Genomic DNA, 20,394 nt, shown 5'->3' on the forward strand with positions numbered 1-20,394 from the left:
CTGGCCCCATAGGATAAACTTGAATGGTGGATGAGAAAACTCCTATTCTCTTCCCAGTTCTCCCCTGAAACAGGATGTCTATCTGACCTCCAGACTGGAGCCTTCCTGGTCACCTTGGTTACAGCCTACGTGTAAGTGCTGACAGAATTATATAACAGTTGCTAAAGCTATATGAACTTACGGACTAACAAGTCATTTGTCATATATCAGAGATAAGTGGGAGCCTCAGAACCAAGGGGAAAGGCAGGAGCCCTTCGTCCTGTGAACCATGACCCAGACACTGGTTGGGTTTCTTACAGTCGTGAATATTGAATAGTTTCTGTAGAGACCTGAGCCTTCTGCTCAGTTCCAGGTGGGCAGCCTTGTCCCTTTGAGGGAGAAAAGCATTTGATAATATCTCAATGATAACCTTAGCATTTTATTGTGGGGAAAATGCCAAGATTCTTTAGATTTATTACACACTGTTGTTTCAAAATGTTATATACTCTTTTTCTTTTAGGATAATTTCTCTCTTTCTCAGAGACCCTATTTTACCTTGAGATACTTAGTTCATTTTTGGAAAGTCGAATGATTTTCTGAGGAATGATTTTATTAGAAAGGCAAACTATTTGATCTTACCTCTAAAGAATGAAGCAGAAAAGGGGATGTTTCTTTCAGGGAGAAGGACATTATATAAATGAACTCATCCACATTCGATAGAATATTTTGTATCATTATTTTTCAAATACCAAGTTGCTATTACTGGCAAATTTCTATGTCAAATGTATAAATAATTAGCCAAATATTAGAGCCTCAGAGAGTAAAAGAAATTACCTGGATCAAAAATAATTAAGACTAGGAGCATATTAGAATTTTGATGAAAATAACACAGCAACAGGTACTGATACAGGCTTCAATCACTAGATGCTATTGCTCTTCATCTAAGTGGTATGGCATAGTACTTAAGTGGGTTGACTCAAGATCCGGGTCATTCAGATTGGAATCCTAGCAGTGCCATCGAGAGCTGTGTGTCTTGGCTAAGTTACTAATCCTCCCCATGACTCAGTTACCCAGATTTAAATAAAGGGTAGTAATAGTACCAACTTCAGAGGAAATATTATAAAGATTAAATTAGTTATCATGAAGTACTTAGCACTAAATCCTACACCAATAAATGTTGTGTAAATGTCTGTTAGGTTCATCGCATATTACCAATCTATTTAGAATGTTATAGGTCTGTGTTCAAAGATACTGTACTACAGGATGGTCCTTGCCTACAAGGGATGTTTAGTCAGAAAAAATTGATGTCATTCAGTATAAAAAAGTGGAAGCTGGATACCTGCTCTCAGAGATAGTGATATAAAATTTTAAACTTTAATTTTAACTAGAAAATTTAAAGTGGTTACTTTTTATTAACCCTCTAAGACTGTAGGATTGCCTGGGTGGCTCAGTCGTTGGGCGTCTGCCTTCGGCTCAGGTCATGATCCCAGGGTCCTGGGATCGAGCCCCACATCGGGCTCCCTGCTCAGCGGGAAGCCTGCTTCTCCCTCTCCCACTCCCCCTGCTTGTGTTCCTGCCCTCACTGTCTCTCTCTCTCAAATAATATCTTAAAAAAAAAAAAACCTCTCTAAGACTGTCCATTATATATACATATATTTAATAATTCCCAGGGCATAACAGAGGATTAGATACAATGGTAGAAACCAAGTAATACTTACTTTTGTTTATTTTATTTTATTTTTTTTATTAGATTCAGTTAGCCAGCATATAGCACATCATTAGTTTTTGGTGTAAATACTTACTTTTGAAAGTAAATTAAAACGTACTCATACAGATATCAAGCTACTTTATTTTGTCTTATAATTAGAGTAAACACAGCCTGTGGAGTACAGACATGACCCTGAGGGTCATACATCTCCACTTGCTGAGTTACTCATGTAAAATTCTCACTATAGTTCATGTTATAGGGGATTTGTTGAAAACTAAAACCAGTATGCTACATTTACACTGTCTGCAAGTGGAATAAAATGTAGACAATGTATTCATTACATTTAAATAATCTATATTCATAAAATAATATCTTAGGAATTCTAATTCTACCAAGCTTCAATATACACAATTTCATGTTCACTTAACTAACAGCAATTAAACGAAAAAAGAAAAATTTCAAGCGTATTTTAAAAGACAGACTAAATTTATTTATTTATTTATTTATTCATTTATTTATTTATTTATTTAAATATTTTCTTTATTTATTCGAGAGAGAAGGAGATAGCATGAGCAGGATGAGGGAGAAGCAGACTCCTTGCTGATCAGGGAGCCCAACTCGGGGATAGATCGTGGGAGTTTGGTATCATGACCTAAGCTGAAGGCAGACGCTTAACCAACTGAACCACCCAGGCGCCCCAACAAACTAAATTTAAAATGGAAGCAAATTACTCTTAAGAATCACACTTAAATGTTCTACATTTGTGAATTATTACCCGAATCATACTTCTATCAAGCTTCCATTTGGGTAAGAGTATAGTCACTTAACAGCAAGGAAGCTAAAAGAGAAAGTGCAAATTTTCTTTAGAAAAGTTTCTTTAGAAAGGAATTTTGCTGCAGTTCAGAAACCTTCAGAAGTAGGCTCAGTAGAGGGCTGGATTTTTCTGCTTTCAGGATGTGGGACCGGGGAAATACTTCAGTGCTTAGTGTTAGAAACGTTTTTTATGCTAATGGCAGATGTGTTAGGCCGGGGGCATCTCTCAGTGATGATTATTCTTCCGGGTGTCCGTGCCTACCTTGCATTAACTACCCCCCCTGGCACTCTCCTTTGGCAACTGACTGGAGGATGAAGTAGAGGAAGAACAGCTGAACTTGAGTCAGGTGTACATAAATGGCCAAGATCATCTTTGGTGTCATTTCTCCTGGATTCCGTTCTTGAAGATGCATCATCCTATGGTGTTAACAAAAGAAGGCGTAGTAAATTTTTAAGTCTCCTGGTCCAGAGAGAGTCTGCTAAGTTCAGCAGGATAAACTGTAGAGGTCTCTTGTAGAGAAATTATTGGAAAAATATAATGACATTCCATGATCCTGATCACATGGAGCTGACATTTGGTCCACAGAGGATACATTTAGATACTTCATCCCTCAGCCATCACAGCTTAATGCTTCCTCTTTCTTGGTGATCTGATAATCCATACGACTTGGTCCTCTCAGACCTTTGACATAGGTGCCACTTTAAACATTGGGCATAAGAAGCCCCTTTTCATCTAAAAGAGTAAAGTTAAGCTTTGCTTTGTTGAATTTTTTCCCCCTGTCATATGCGTGTTTTTTTCTTAATTCGTGGAGTTTTCTCTTGGCCAATAGAGTTTTGACCAATTATTATGAGCTTTAGTCCTCATGGGAAATCATTTGGCTTTAATAAGAACAAATGCTTCGGGCACCTGGGTGGCTCAGTCGTTAAGCGTCTGCCTTCGGCTCAGGTCATGATCCCGGGGTCCTGGGATCGAGTCCCGCATCGGGCTCCCAGCTCAGCGGGAAGCCTGCTTCTCCCTCTCCCACTCCCCCTGCTTGTGTTCCTGCTCTCGCTCGCTCTCTCTCTGTCAAATAAATAAATAAAATCTTTAAAAAAAAACCAAAACCAAATGCTTCTTTTTGCTTTTTCTGTTAGAATTTTTGCTTGTTTTCTGAAGGTGTGCAGCTGCGCAAAATTATGGTTGATTTTCATCTGTTTTGGACAGTTTCTCCTCTGTCATTAAGCAGTAAATTCCCTATTAAATGAACATTCCAGTGTATTTTATTTCATTTTCTCAGTGAAGGTCAGAAATGACCACGTTTTTGGTGAAGATTCTGAATATCACTTTCAAACTGTGTATTTTCTGTCTTCCCTGAAATCAGCTTAAAAAGTTTTAAATTCCCACTTTGGAGAATTTTATTTTGACATGTTAATTCCTTATGTATAATACAAACATGTTTGACGAGGTGAAAACTGTAGAAGAAAATAATTTCAGTAAATGCTGATTTTTCAAAGAAAAACTTTGAACTTTTAGAGATTTTAAAAATCAGCTTTATTTTTTTATCATGAAGACCTTTCAAATGACTATAGTTGAAGATACTTTCTCAAATGCAAACAAGGCTTAGATAATTTTCCCAATGTCTGCTGGTGTAAACATTGTCCATAGTTATTAAAATACTTTTTTCTCATCAAAGTGAGAGTTAAATATGTGACTGTATCTTCCTGGCTTTGGCTCCTGCAGGAAACGAGTGAATTTCCTTTTTGGTATTTGTAATATGAAATATTTCTGCGGTCACACTGTGGTCACAGAGTCACCAACTTAAGTCCATAGTTTCTCCTTCCTGTTTTGCAAAGTAGTTGTTAGGGAATCAATCTCAAATGACTTAAGTTTATATGCCTTCGTGAAACAGTTCTGTGTGTGAGTGTGTGTATTTGGGGAAAGGCTTCAATATCTTTCTATTGATCTTACTGCCAGTTGATCTGCTAATTTAGTCAAAGAGTGGCAATATTATTATCTATTGCTACGTCTGCTATGAGAACCCAAATAGTATTGCTTATCAGAGCCTGGAATTGCCATAAGACTAACTTCTTGTTTCTTTTCAAATATGATGAAAGATGGCAACAATAAAATACTCTTGTAAAATGATCCTTTTTCCCACTGTATTTCATTATAGGAAAGAAAAATTTTAAAGGCATTTTTCAAAAGCCTCTTATATATTTCACCTAAATAGATCCCTCTATTCAAAGATATGTATATACAGCATATGTATTTATGTAAAAGCAGCATTTTTGTTTATGTCCATGTATACAATGTCCTTACCTCTTTTCATTATAGGATAGAACGCAAATCTAGGAAATCCTCTCAAAGGGGATTATCTTTTAACATATTTGAGTCCATTTTAAGAAATAAACCACAAAACTTGATTAAATTACCAGCTTTATTTGATTTTGTTTATTTTTAATGAATTCTTCTGTGATTTTTGTCTGGATAAAATTCAGGCTGCATGCTGTACCTTTTGGAACCTACCCATCAACAAATTGCAAACTTCTGTAACTTGTACCATTTTGAGATTATCTTCCTTTGTTAAACTTTTTTTTACAAAATCACCCCGCAAAAATCAAGAAAATATCCTCTAAAATGGACTCCATATAACTTTTGTACTTATACTTGTTAGTGCAAATAGATCTGGGAACAAACAGATTCCCAGTGTAAACTTAAGTGTTTTTATTAAAAAGTTGTGTTTCTGTTAGTTTGAGGTCTTGTCTGTTTACTCACCACTATTTTCCCAGACTCTGGAATAAAATATACAAGTAGAAGAAGAATAAATACTAGACCTTCATAAAATCCTAGGAAAGGGTGGGCTTTTGAGTTGTCATTGCCATTGTCAGCATCAACATAAGCGTCTATTGTTGAGCGGTATTTTATACTCACCATATGCCTTTGTGTACAAGTTGGTCCTTTTAAAAAACATATGGGAGATGAAAAAAAAAGACACTCAGAATGTAACTATTTTGCTGATGAGGAACTTAACAGATGGCATAATTAGGCCAGAACTTCTGAGCTGTGATTCACCACACTTTTCGTTATACTGCCTCTCAGTAGATACCGGCTCTAGCCGGTGATCAAATGAAGCATAACGTCTACTGTATCTGCAGGGAGAGATGTTGTTGACCTTCTGTTTATGGTATAGTCCAATATTTAATCATCCTCATTGATCAACAATTTATAATTTATTCAAATTATTTAGCTGAAATTGAAGTCCATTTCTCCATAAGAAGACTCATGCATTAATGACAAAGCGAGTTATGTTTTCCACATAATAACTTTCTCTATACTTAAAACATTTGAAAAAAGTTTCTTAGACTTTTCATCTCTTTTCCAAATATCTTTAGTATTTTTTGTTGGACATTCATTGCTTTCTTGCAGTAATTTTTTGGTCCACTCAACTAGCTATCTTTTGTTGGTCAGTTCTACTCTACCTTCGGTTTTTGCCTCTCCAGTTCACTTTATACACTTCTTTCAAACTCCCATTTAGCACCATTACATATTCAAAACCTTTTTTTAAAGAATATTTATTTATCTATTTTTAGAGAGAGAGAGCACGCTCGAGCATGGAGGGGTAGGGGGAAGGGCAGAGGGATAGGGAGAGAGAGAAGCTCAAGCAGACTCCCTGCTGAGTGCAGAGCCCTGTCTCTGGGCTCCATCTCAGGACCATGAGATCATGACCTGAGCCCAAGTCAAGAGTCAGAGGCTTAACTAACTGAGGACCCAGGCGCCCCTCATTTTTAAAATCTTCATTGACTTTCTGTGGCATGCAGAAGAGATGGCATACATCTTTAGCCTAGCGTTCGAAACCTTAAATGATCTAATTCAACCTACCCTTGCAATGTTATTTTTCTCTACTCTTACTGATAACTTTTGTATAATTGAGCTTCAGCCTGAACTAGGATGGACTTATGGAGTTGTGGTTTTATCATGATAGTCAATATCTCAAATGATATGGTTAATATTGCTTTGATTTCATAGGCTCCCTGAAAGAGTCTCAGACACTCCCCGAGTGGTGTTTGGAGCATGCTCCAAGAAACATTAACGTAGGGAGTACGAGTTTAAGCCCTTCCCCACTGTCTATGTGTGCAGACAAATTTTCTTCACTTCTAGCTTTATGATCCTGGGCAAGTTATTAAACGTATGCCTCAGTGTGCTCTTCTCTAAAATGGAATTAATAATACCTATTTCTTAGAGATGTTTTGAGGATTAAATAAATTAATGCAGGTTTGCAATTACAATAGTGCCTACCTCAGGGAATAGTTAACCTTTGTGATGAGGAAAATGCTTTTTTTCTCTACCTTCCTCTATTCCTGGTTTTCAATGTCTTTTCTTATCCAAATTAATATTTATTTGTTTTAAAGAGAGAAAAGTATGGAATATCTTTTAGTTTGATCAAATCTTTTGGCAGTGTTAATCTTTTGATATTCATTTAAGTATAGCTAAAGTATCCATAGGTATTTCAATGTATACCTGAGAAAAATAAGAGCAAGTTCTAATTTTTTTTCTTAGCCTATAAAATTTAATTCATTCCATTTATGTGCACCAGTCCTCTCTTTCCTTCAGCAACCTGTCAATTTAACTTAATATTTCCCTTCTCACTAGGCTAAGAGAACAAAAACAAGTCTAGAATGAATTCATTCATTCACTTATCACAAACCTATTGTGCATATGCCAGGCATTCTGCTGAGCTCAAGTATATGATATTATAATCTAGTAGAAAAGGACATACATCAAACCAGTCAACAATAAAAAGATAGGATTAAAAAATGCAGAAGATTTTGAAATACTCTTTCTCATTGTTTTTTATGTCTTGGATATTATTATTGTTAATTGAGATATAATTGACATACAGCATTTTATTAGCTACAGGTGTACAACATAATGATTTAACATATGTATATATTGTGAAATGATCACCACAATAAGCCTAGTTAATATCCATCACCATATATAGGTACAGTTTTTTTTTCTTGTGATGAAAGCTTCTAAGATCTGTTCCCTCAGCAACTTTAAAATGTATAATACAGTATTGTTAAATATAGTCACTGTGCTGTATATAGTACATCCCCAGAACTTACTTATTTTAATTTTATAATTAGAAGTTTGTATCTTTTGACCCCTTCAGCCATTTCTTCCAACTTCTACCCCCCTGCCTCTGGCAACCACCAGTGGGTTCTCTGCGTCTTTGAACTCAGTTTTTTGTTTTTTAAATTTCACATATAAATGACATGATATGTTATCTGTCTTTCTTTTTCTAACTTATTTCACTTAGCATAATACCTTCAAATTTCATCCATGTTGTCGCCAATGGCAGGATTTCCTTCTTTTTATGGCTGTGTAATATTTCATCATATGTATATATACATACACACACACACACATATATATATTCCATTATATGCATATATACACACACACCACATGCTCTTTTGGATATTATCTTTATGACATATCATAGGCCTTTATTTTTATTAATATTTTTACCTTCACTTTGTCATCTGTAAAATAACCAGTAAGAAATCCCTGTGCAGAGAGGGGAAGCCATGGAAAGAGCACTGGTTGCTCTGGGTTGTGGTTTGAATAAGATATTTTAGTTTTAGTTTTCTTGACTGAAGAAGTAGGCAGTTGTCTAAAATCCCAGAATTACTGTTCTCTTTGTTATTCCAAGAGTATATCTTTCCATCAATTTTCACATGTTTGAGTGATAGAATTATTCTTTTGCACCATTTTTATTTCATTACATTTCTTTCTTTTGACCTACCAGCCCATGAGACTACTAGTATTTTGGTTTTTTGTTTCTTTTTATTATGTTATGTTAATCACCATACATTACATCATTAGTTTTTGATGTAGTGTTCCATGATTCATTGTTTCCGTATAACACCCAGTGCTCAATTCAGTACGTGCCCTCTTTAATACCCATCACCAGGCTAACCCATCCTCCCACCCCCTCCCCTCTAGAACCCTCAGTTTGTTTCTCAGAGTCCATAGTCTCTCATGGTTCATCTCCCTCTCCAATTCCCCCCCTTCATTTATCCAGAATCTATAAAGAACTTATCAAACTCAACCCCCAAAGAACAAATGATCCAATCAAGAAATGGGCAGAAGACATGAACAGACATTTTTCCAAAGAAGACATCCAAATGGCCAACAGACACATGAAAAAGTGCTCAACATCGCTTGGCATTAGGGAAATCCAAATCAAAACCTCAATGAGATACCACCTCACACCAGTCAGAGACTACTAGTATTTTGAGGGCAGGCTGCTGAGCCCTCTTCATCATGTGTTCCCAGAATACTCAGTGCATGTTTTGTTTGAATGTTGAACGTACTTTTAAACTCTATTCTCTGTGGAAAATACTCCAAAAAAACCTTTTCGCTTTATTTTCTGCTACACTCAGTTGAAACGCAGGGCTGAAACTATTTTTCTGGGGACAATGGAAACAAGAATGAGTGTTTTTACAAAGGTTAAATTTTAAGGAACAAGGGCTACACACTTGGTTGGACTTTTCACACACCCAACAATGGTTCCCCAGTCTTCAATTTTATTTGTGTCCAGCAGATGGCACCAGTGCCTCAAAGAAGAACCCCGTCTGAGGAAAAAACAATGGTATCAGACACTGAGCACATTTAAAACGAAGCAGATGTCATTAAAATCCAGGCGAATATTACACAAGTATTCAGACCTATACAGTTAAATACAAAATTAAATAGTTGGAGGAGTGTTTATCTTTTTAAAAAGTTTCTCCAAGTTTCCAGCTTGTAATTCGTGGCAGTTACTCTGGGGAGTAAAGACTGGAAAAGAAACAGATACAAACTGGGTGATGATTTCCGCAGAAAAGCCTCCATCAAGGTCAGGACATTTTCTAAGATGCTTTCGGCTGTATCTTTTTCATAAAATTTATAAAGATAATCACAAAAAAAGGAATAAAGATTAATTTCTCCTTTTCTTAAGTTGTCCCTTGCTTTTGTTACACTTTGGTAGCGCACCAACTGTGTACAACTATGAAAGAGAGCCACACACCAGGTCCTGCGGAAAATCAGAGAAGAAGAGCACGAGGCACTTGCAGAATTTAACCCCGAGCAAATTAATGTTGTTCAAAGTCTTCAAGAGGAAATTTTGTTCAAAGCCTTGCTTCATATTCTTAACATCCTCCTTCCTGAATATTGTTATGTTCCTTTCCCCAATCACCCAAAGGGGTGATTGACAGTTTTCCTTTCGTTTAAACTCTAGAATGAACAAATGTTTACTCACAATTTTTTGAAATGTCATGTCGTTTTTTTTTGTAATTTTATTTTTTAAATCCCCTTCCTGCCTTTCTTATTACGTGAAACAAGACTGGGATATTAACTATATATAACTTTTAACTATAATAGATTCATCATTTCTTATATTCAATTGTCCAAATTTAATGGATTTTGTTAGTTGATTAAAATGAACAACTCTTAGAAAACAGGATTTCTTAATAAAGTATGAGTATGTGATAGCATATTGTGTTAACATAATAACTAATCTTTATTCAATTAGATCAAATTAATGGTTGGGGGGAGTGCATAAACATTTAGTTGCCTTTACGTAGATCTTCGATTACCACCTCTACTTAAGAGATTTAAGAAATACTCTGAGAAGCAATTTAGAAAGATTTTATCGTTCTATCATGCTTTCAATGAAATTAAGGATTAACATCTAAAAATATGAGTGGAAATGGGAGAAACTTACTCGTTTTAAAATTCAATAATTTAATAATGGTGTTCAAAGAAAGAAACGGAATTCTTTAGTCTCAAAAGTGTAGTTTGTTGTGACTTCCCTGCAATTGCTGAGAGATGACTCTCATCCCCTGACTCAGTGCCTCATCCATTTTGCACTTCCATCTGGTGTCATCAGCTTGAGTACATAAAGAACAGAGAGAAGGACAATCAAGAATGAGGACCTTAGTGTAGGACAAAGAACCATATGATCGTACATTGACGATTAAATCAAAACAGACGGTAAGCCGATACAGTCCTCGGTGCGCAATGTGTACTTACAGACTTAAGTTTTCTTTACTAATTTCATTGTCATCAGAAAAAAAATTTACTGGTGATGGGTGTTTTAAAGCATTTTGGTCTCTATTTTGGTATTATGTACTCTGTCAGACTCATCCACATAGGCACGTAGGCTTTATATGTTCCTTTAGAATCTTAGGTTTTTCTGTTAATTTTCTTCAGCTTTGATTTCTTATGAAAATAGACATTTACTCATGAGTCCGGTGTTTTAAAGAATCAGGTTGGAGCTCATAGAAAAAGAGACTTTTCTGTACTCTGCCTTATACTATTCTCTGTGTGTTCAGTGGTAATGTGGAAAATAGGAGAATTTGGTGGGTCGGCTACATGCAAGCAGTTACCTAGAGGCGGAGTGGTTAGAGAAAGAAGTGGGATGGTTGGGAGGGGCTGGAAATAGCATTGGGAAATGTGGGTAGAGTCTATACAAATTTTGTGAGCTAGATAGAATTCTGGTGGTTGGAATGTTTTTTCAAACTATTTTAAAAGTTAATTTACATGTTTCTGGGAGTAAATTTCTACCCCCCTGTTCCATGTCTTCCTGTCTTAAAAATGTCCTAAAAATCATTTTCCTTCCTTCCACTGTCACTGATCTATTCAGAAGCATTAGCAAGGTTTTTATGATTTTACGAACAATGGGGTAACATCGCTAACTCAAATTGTTTTTACGTTTCTATTTTTAAAAGCAAGTAGGTTATTTCAAGACAGAGTATCTACCTTAAAATAGTACTCAAAAAAACCCCAAAACCTTGCCAGCTGGGGTGTGCTACATTTGTACGACAATCTTGGGCAGTAAATAAAAATCTGGTCCATTTAAAAGTATCTTTGCTCAGAGGCGCATCCTATCAAATGGGGCTGTTTTATAGTCTACCTTGTATTTCACTGCTTGCGAACTCTGTGAGCAAACAGAATTTGTTCACAGGGTGAAACACATATTTATGGTCCTGAATAAACTGCTCAGATTCAAAAACTAGTTGTGTGACAGTGCTAGACACAGGGATTCTGCAGCCCAATGGGATGTTTGTAGTCCACATTTGCATATCAATACGCAGACTCCTTTTGGGAGTACTGCTGCCTCATGACAATGCTGTTGTCTGAGGTCTGGGGGAAAGAAAACCCATAAAAGTCTGGACTCACTTTTCAGTGCCCTCGATTCTTTTTTTGTGCTTTGGAAAACTGTGAAACAGGGTCACCAAGTTCCATTCTCCATCGTTTTATTATGTTTTCAATGAAGCGATTGAACCTGCACAGAACCCAGACAGACAGACATCACAAGGCCACTTTGTGGAAAGGCAGCTTCTTTAGAACCTGGAAGCTGAGGCTCCTCTTCCGTGTTTATGGATTTGGGGGCCAGTGCGTCGTTCCCTTAGTTTAAAGAACCAAAGGGACCAAAACCCTTAAGCAAAATACTTAGAACCCTTTTGCCTGGAGAAAAAAAAAAAAAAATTAAATAACGGGTTCTTTTAGCTATTGAGAAGCCAGCCTAAGAATGTCATAGTTATTTGAAAACCAGGCCACGGATGCGGAGGGGATTTTATAAGATGATGTCATCATTTTCTACCTGGCTGACAACCTAATGCCTGTCAGTCCCAATCTTTGAAATGGAATCAAACACAGCCTGTTCATTGTTTGGCTGAAGTTTAATTCAGAGAAAGTCTTTTCTTTTCTTTCTTTCTTTTTTTTTTTTTTTTGAGAAAGTGTTTCTTATTTTTAATTTTTGTCTGGTAATCCTTTGGTCCTCCTGATGGAAATTTTAGTAGAAAGTTTTACCATATATTTTATACTGTAGTCGACTTAGTTAATTGCAAGCGCTAAAGAAACCAAGATAAAAAGAAGGACATGTTTTTGCTATTGCCTTTGCTCACTACTGCATATTTGAAAACATCTTGTGAGTGTGAGTGCTAGGATGGCAGATGTCAGGTTGAGCAGTATTTCTTCTTCACATTTTGACTCGTGATATATCGAACACACAACCTCACTGTATTGTGTAGTATAAAAAAATCCTTTTTCAAACCTACTCCATTTTAACGATTATGGATATTAGTTTGCCTTGTGATTTTGTCATTAATTTGCTTTTTCTATGTAATCCAGAATATTTCTTCTTAATATTCTTTTATAGCTGCCTCAAGAATGATTCATACCTTATAAAATTGTCTTGAATATAGGTAGTGCTGTGTTAACAATATTTCAATTGCTTTGCCCAGACCTCTGAACAATTTCCTGATTCACCTCCTGTTACCTATCTTACTACTTCTCAGCTTCAAAGAAAGAACACCAAAAATCTATTTGATAAAAGACCCTTCACCTGCTGTAACCATGTAGAATCCAGAAGTTATCATTTTGGCCCCAAATCTATTTCAATCCCTAAGTTGTCCATTTGCTATTATCGCGAACTGAATACTATAGACTGTTTTTCTGTGGTGTTTTTATCTTCCTATGTCCAAAAATTCCTTGACACTCTTCAAAAGAACGTGCGAAGAACTTAATCCCTTCTAATGAATAGAACATTGCAGAAGTGACGTGTGACTTCTAAGGCTAGGTCGTAAAAGATGTTGTTGCTTCTGATTTGCTTCCTCTGAGGTCGGTCCCTCAGGGATAAACTAGCATATTGTAAGGACAGTCTCCACAGTCCGTGTGGAGGGGAACTGAGGGCTTGCAGTCATAGCCCCAGCAATGTGCCAGCCGTGTGTGTGTGTGTGTGTGTGTGTGTGTGTGTGTGTGCTAGCCTGGAAGGGGATCTCCAGCTTCCGTCAGCCTTTAGATGGTAGCCTGAGCTGACATCTGTCTGACACAAGCCCGTGAGATACCCTGAGCCAGAACGACCAGCTAAGTTGTTCCAGAATTCCCAGCTTACAAAAATGATTTCAGATTGTAAATACTGTTATTTTATGTCTCAAAGTTTTGGGGTCATTGTTTGTGCAACAATTGATAGCTATTCCATCACTTTTCCCACATTCACTTCTTTGCCAATATCAGAAGAATATTTAAGTCTTGTCTTCTTGCTTTGATGTGATTTTGGTATCTGTCCCTTCTTTGACATGTGATTGCCATGTTACCCTCAATTTAGTTCAGACTATCCCTTCCCAGATGGCTGCAGTGTTAACCTTTTAACCAGTCTCCCTGATTTCCTTCTTCAGTCTCTGTAGTACACCTATAGATTATTTTTCTCTGAAACCTACATGGATACCATACATTTCTTCTGCTCAAAACAAACAAACAAACAAACAAAAAAACAAAGAAAACCCCAAAACTAGAATTTTCCCATTTGCCTTCCAGATAAAACCTTGTGTTTGTTTGTTAGTGTGGTATATTCGATTCTCATTCAGAATTATTCACCCCTCCTCCCTTGGTTTTGCTATGATTTCATCTGAGACTTGTTTTGGAATTGTGATGGGCAGAGTATACTTTCCACACCTTGCTAGTGGGCCTGGCCACATGACTGACTTTGGCAATAGAATTGTAGCAGACACGACCAAGTGGAGGCATGAATGCACTTAGGTTGCTGGGTTTGCCTAATTGCATTTCTGCCACTGCCGTGAGACGCACGTGGCCCAGCTAGACTGCGGATCCAGGGAGGATGAGAGAAATGTGGAGCAGATGTGAGCCCGACACAGGGTGGAGAGCGCAGCCCGGCCAGACCTGTGGCGTGAAGCAGAGCTACCTACCTGTGCCCACTCTAGATTGGTCAACACTCAGCCAACCCAGTGAGAATAAAGAATTTTTTTTTCTTTTTTTTTTTAAGATTTTATTTATTTATTTGACAGAGAGATAGACAGAAGAGCACAAGCAGAGGGAGTGGCAGGGGGAGAGGGAGAAGCAGGCTCTGCACTGAGCAGGGAACCCGATGCGGGACTCGATCCCAGGACCCTGAGATCATGACCTGAGCCGAAGGCAGACGCTTAACCATCTGAGCCACCCAGGCGCCCAAATAAAGAATTGTTTTAAGCCACTGAGGTTTTGGAGTGGTTTATTATGCAGGAAGCTCTGTTTACTTTAGCTCCTTCTCATCTTTTCAAATATATCATTTGTTTCTGTTTATGAATCCCTGTTTGGTTCATTTCCTAAACACACTTGCCCATTTCTGTTGACACAGCTTTTCCATTTTTTTCACATATTCTTTATGGTCTTTTCAATGATAATATTTGCTAGGTTACTAATAACTTATTAAGCTGTAGTATTATCACTTTAATGACAGCCTGATAGAAGCAATATTGTTTTCACTTTAAAGGTGAGAAAGTTGTGCCTTAAAAAGGTGTTTTAAAACTTGTCCAAATTCACATGGTAAATAAATCAAGAATGATATTTAAGTTCAGGACTGTGTGATCCCAAAATCAATACTCGTAACTAAGATTCTATATTCTTATTTTAGCCCTAATGCTTTCTTTTTGACAACTCTGGTCCATAAATTATGCTAAAAGTTTTCAACTCCAAATACACTTTATTTTTCCAGCACTAATCATTTTTATAATCATTTTGAATGGTTTTTTCCTTTAGCATTTTGTAGTTAATATTGCACATTACAATCTTTTATTCTATTCAGTTCTCACAATCTCTTTTTGAAGAATGAGTGATTATTTTCTCCATGAGGAAAATGAGAATCAGAGGTTGAATAATTTGGTCCTGGTCATTCAGCTATATATGAAAGAGAGCTGTGATGGCTGAATTAGGTCTCCCTCCTGCTTCCCAAATTCAAATGTGGAAGCCCTAATCCTCAATGTGATGGTATTTGGAGATAGGGCCTTCTGTTTGGTAATTAAGTTTTTTTTTTTTTTTTTTTTAAAGATTTTATTTATTTATTTGAGAGAGAGGATGAGAGGAGAGAGAGAGCACATGAGAGGGGGGAGGGTCAGAGGGAGAAGCAGACTCCCTGCTGAGCAGGGAGCCCGATGCGGGACTCGATCCCGGGACTCCAGGATCATGACCTGAGCAGAAGGCAGTCGCCTAACCAACTGAGCCACCCAAGCGCCCCGGTAATTAAGTTTAAATGAGGTCATAAGGGTAGGGCCTTAACCCCATAGAACTGGTGTCCTTATAAGAAGAGGAAGAGACACCAGAGCACTCTCTCTCTGTGCACACAGAGGAAAAGCTGTGTGAAGACATAATGAAAAGGTGGCTGTCTACAGCCAACAAGAGAGGTCTCATCAGAAATAAATCCTGATGTCATTTTGCTCTTGGAGTTCCAGCCTCCAGAACTGCAAGAAAATAAATTTCTGTTGTTTGAGCCATCCACTCTGTGATATTTTGTTTTAGCAGCCCAAACAGCCTAATATAAGAGCTAAGGTTTTCACTCCCAATGTCTCTGTCCTTAGCTTCTTACATTATTCTACATTATTTTTATCATTAGCTCTCAGAGGACAGTGACAATAGTTTTGTATCCTCCAGCGTATTTGTATAGTATATCCTTAGATATTTCATAGGCTCACAGCACGTTTAAAAGTGGAAGAGGTCAGGGCTCAATGGGTTAAGCGGCTGCCTTTGGCTCAATAATGATCCCAGGATCCTGGGACCGAGTCCCACATTGGGCTCCCTGCTCAGCGGGGAGTCTGCTTCTCCCTCTGCCCCTCCCCCTGCTCGTGCCCTCCCTCTCTGTCTCAAAAATAAATAAATAAAATCTTTAAAAAGGTCAAAAACTTAAAAATAAAAGTGGAAGAGGTCTAAGATGTCAACTTATCCGCTCATTTAAAGCTGAACAGCTCAGATCCAATGAGTTCCTGAGACTTGGCCAAAATGGCTTTGCAGTTAGTAAAAACCAGAGTGGAATCCAGGCCCCACCTCCAGCCCATGAGATACAATGTTTCATAATTGAAACTGGTAGACACGGGTATTGAATGCATCACCCTCACTGCTATTATCATGTCTTATTTTTATTACTATTGTACGATGAACCCAAACTCCACAGAAATTGAACAATTGAAATTACATCCTAACTAGAGGAAGAAAAATGGATACCACATGATACACCAAAAAGAAAATAGAAATCCAGGATTCTCAAGGACAGTGACAAAGCAAACATATTTAGCAAACACATTATTTATTTCTTAATGACTTTATTAAGTGAAAAATTTAAAAATGTTATATTTGTATGTATGAGAGTGAAAAATGTAAACATGTTTATGTGGTTAATCTAATTGCACATAATGTCCTTGTTTTTATTTTTCAGAAGGGAAACCCAAACACAGGGACTCAAGGACACGTCAGAGGCACATACATATGTCCCCCCTTCTATCAAATCAGGCTGTTCAGGTGGTTTGCTGCTCTGTGGTAGGTACAAAATATGTAAATGACTAGAGTTGGAGTGGAGATCATCAAGACCCCTGTACAAATGATGAGAGGATCTTTTGCTATTATCAAGAGCTATTTTAAATACTAAATCAAAAGGATGCCAACTAGTGGCCTTGTTGATAGTCTCAGTAGAGAAGGAAATGATTAAATTAACATGAAGCTTCAAATCCATTCCCACTTGGTAGAGAGGTCTGAAATTGATCATCATGGTGGCATGTGAAAACTTGCACAGCTGCAGTTGGTGGTGCCTTTGTTTAATGGGTAAACCACGCTCACAAGTTGGTAGTGCAGTCTCTTATGTTTACTCAGTTATGCATCCAAAATTTAGACCAGTAAGTTAAATCACAAGATTTCAGGCTTTCTCTCTAATTCAGAGATGAGGATTGAATCATGTTGTATGCAAAGCCATCAGAAAGGTGGCAAGGTGCAGAAGGGGCACTGGAAAGAGAGGCAGGTCACTGGGATCCAATCTCATTGCATTCTCTCGATGTGTTCTGTGGTCCATGAAGAGTCCTTTGGCCGTATGGAATCTATTTCCTCATCTGTACAGTGTGCACAATGCAATCCTTGCTCACTGCAGAGCAGTGTGGTGACAATCAGATCTAAGAGTAACATTTACATTTGTATGATCTTCTGTAGTTCCTGCAATCCTTCCTGTCTGTTTTTTTTCTCATAAAAACACAATGAATGAAGAAAGGCAGTAATTTATTTTTCCCATTTCAGTGATAAAGAGGCTCAGAGGTTTTATATGCTCAAGGTAAGGAACTGAGAATAGAGACTCTTTGTCCCAGTCATTTAATAGTGCTCTCTGGCCAAATGTGCAGATGAACACCATGCGTGTGCAGGAGAAATATTAGGCCATGACAGCTCTGATTTTTAAAGTTGTTGACAATCTAAATAATAACACTGGGCATAATTTTAAGAGTACAGAATATAATTTATTTTTTTACTTATCCCAGTTTTGATTGAATAGATTACTGAATTTATGTTTCATTTTGCACATCCATAAGATGGGGATAAAAATATGTAGAAAATGAAAGGTTGTGGTAATTAAATGTATTAAATGATAAAAATGAGTAGAACTTAGCATATGTTAAGGATTCAATAAACACAATCATTTTTATTGTTGAAATTGGATAAAGAAAAATTAGATGTGTATAGGATGGGTTTTAACCCTGGGAAACCACTTGTAACTGAGTAAGTCCTTCAGGGTAGTTACGTGAAATTGCCTTTACATTCCTGTGACTGGTTGCTGTGAAAACAGCCCTATGGAGGGGATGGTAGTGACTCGCTGGACAATGTCCAGAGGTTAAGATCCTGATTGCATTTGTCACTGATTTTTTTTTTAAGATTTTATTTATTTAAGATAGAGAGAGCATGCGAGCATGAGCAGGGGGGAGGGGCAGAAGCAGGCTTCCTGCTGAGCAGGGAGTCCAATGCAGGGCTCAATTCCAGGACCCTGGGATCATGACCTGAGCTGAAGGCAGACGCTTAACCACCTGAGCCACCCAGGTGCCTCCTTGTCACTGATTTTTTAACCTGCTTACTTTCTTATCATAGCCTTGATTTCTTTGTATACAAAATAAGAACATGTGATTTTGTGTTTGCCTTATTTAAGATTTAGGCACTGATTCATTCACTTCTCAAACAAAGGTGCAATGTGCTAGAAGTTAAAGAGACAGAGATTAAAAAGAAATAATCCTTGACCTCATGGGTCTTAAAATCTAGTAAAGGAAGTTAAATCTGTAAAGTGAAAATTATAGGAAAGTGTTATATTATACAAGAATTGAGATGTGTGTAAAACATAACAGTGAAATAGAGGTAGGAGCAGAGATCCTTACTTTTTTTCAGTAAGACGGCGTGGAGATAACTTCAGGGTTGCTCTCTGAGGAAAGTGACATTTGAATTGAGTCTTAAAGAACGGGGATGTAAGGTAGGACTTACAGACAAAGGTGCCAGCATGTAAAACTTTACAAAGACTCGAGATGAAGAGGTACGCCGAGAGAGCTGACCTGTGGAGTTCCTGGCTGGTCTCTTCTGCCCAATGTCCGTCAGCTTGCTGTAACCCCAGACCTGTGAACTCCAGTGTGCCCACTCACCTGAGCTTTTGTGGGATGGGTTGTGGACATTTCAGGGTTTCCTGTGTTCCCCGGGAAGAGTGCACATAAGGACCACACACAGTCTCCAGCTTCAGTTGGGTGCCCCCTGTCCCCTGGCACAGACAGTACAGAAACTGAAGCAGGTGTGCAGGCAATAGGTCGGAGTTGCCTACGTATCCCCACCTGACAGCACTTCTCTGCTCTGGCTCCATGAGACCCGAAGTTTTGAACATCAGCATCTGAATCATTGATGCAGCTTGTCACAGGACATCAGCGTTCAGAGGAAGCAGCAGGTACATTTGGCACAATGTCATCTTCATGTCAGGACTGGAGGGAGGAGTAGGGGACCTAAATTTCATCTGGTCCCAGGAATTCAGCTGGATAGGGATCAAACCATTCTGAACACCTACAAACTCAAGAGGAGAGCGAAGAAAAGCATAGCAACAACTCTCTGAACAGAAAAGCTTCCACTTTATGGAAGGTAGGACATGCGGAGAAGTGAATCCGAGGCGATATTCGGGAGGACAGACAGCGGGGGAGGGGGCCTCCGTCGGCCGCTTCTGCCAAGTGATAGAGCCGCAGAGCACAAAATCAGAACTTTTAGAAGTCGGCTCTGCTGAGGGACGTCGCTCCAGTGGCTAAGCTGGGGGTGGAACGCTAGCTGGGACAGTGCGGTCTCAGGACCCTCGGGGTCACAGAAAGACCGGGGGTGCCTGACTGTGGCAGAGCTTCCAGGTATGGGAGCGGGGAAGCCGGCTGCAGAGACGGAGCTGAGGAGCGGGCTCTCAGCTCAGGGTTGCCATAAACTGTGATCCATGGCACAGTCAGGCCACTGCTCCTCCAGCAGGGACCCAAGAAGCGGCAGATCCGGGGAGACTCCCCTTCCTCCCCCGGGAGGAGTGGCACAGGAGCACACCGCAGGAATCTGCTGGGTTTGGAGACCACATGGGGTCGGGTGCCAGAGATAGAAACACTCGGTCACAGGCCAAGTGAGCATGGAGTGCGGCCGGAGGCCGGGGAGGCGGGAGTGATTGACTGCTTTTCTCTGGGGGCGCACTGAGGAGTGGGGTCCCGAGTTCTCGGCTCCTCCGGGGCGGAGATTGGGAGGCCTCCATTTTCACTCTCGTCCTCCAAAGCTGTAGGGAAAGCTTGCAGGGAACAAAAGCTCCCGAGAGCAAACCGGAGCAGATTACTTAGCCCGGACCAGGCAAGGGCGGGGCAATTCCGCCTCTGGCAAAGACATTTGGGAACCATGGCAACAGACCCCTCCCCCAGAAGATCAGCAAGAACAGCCAGCCAAGACCAAGTTTACCCATCAATGAGAACGGCAGAACTCCAGCACTAGGGGAATACTGCACATAGAATCCATGGCTTTTTTCCCATGATTCTTTAGTCTTTCAAAGTTAATTTTTTAAATTTTATTTTTTTCTTTTCCTATTTTTTTT

General features: G+C 38.6%; 1 long non-coding RNA gene across 2 annotated transcripts in view; it reads left to right on the top strand.

Annotated features, from left to right (window-relative positions):
* The window catches only part of LOC135363638 (uncharacterized), a 100,372-nt gene that overhangs the window by 19,923 nt on the left and 60,055 nt on the right, over positions 1–20,394 (top strand). For both annotated transcript variants that reach the window (XR_010409516.1, XR_010409517.1), the window contains exon 2: positions 16,729–16,829. This is a non-coding gene — a long non-coding RNA (uncharacterized LOC135363638). The remainder of the gene's footprint in view (positions 1–16,728; positions 16,830–20,394) is intronic.

The sequence above is a fragment of the Mirounga angustirostris genome, unplaced genomic scaffold (genome assembly GCF_029215605.1).
Source record: "Mirounga angustirostris isolate CCGP_5_RB_7025 unplaced genomic scaffold, mMirAng1.0.hap1 SCAF_2, whole genome shotgun sequence".
NCBI classification, from domain to species: Eukaryota; Metazoa; Chordata; class Mammalia; order Carnivora; family Phocidae; genus Mirounga; species Mirounga angustirostris.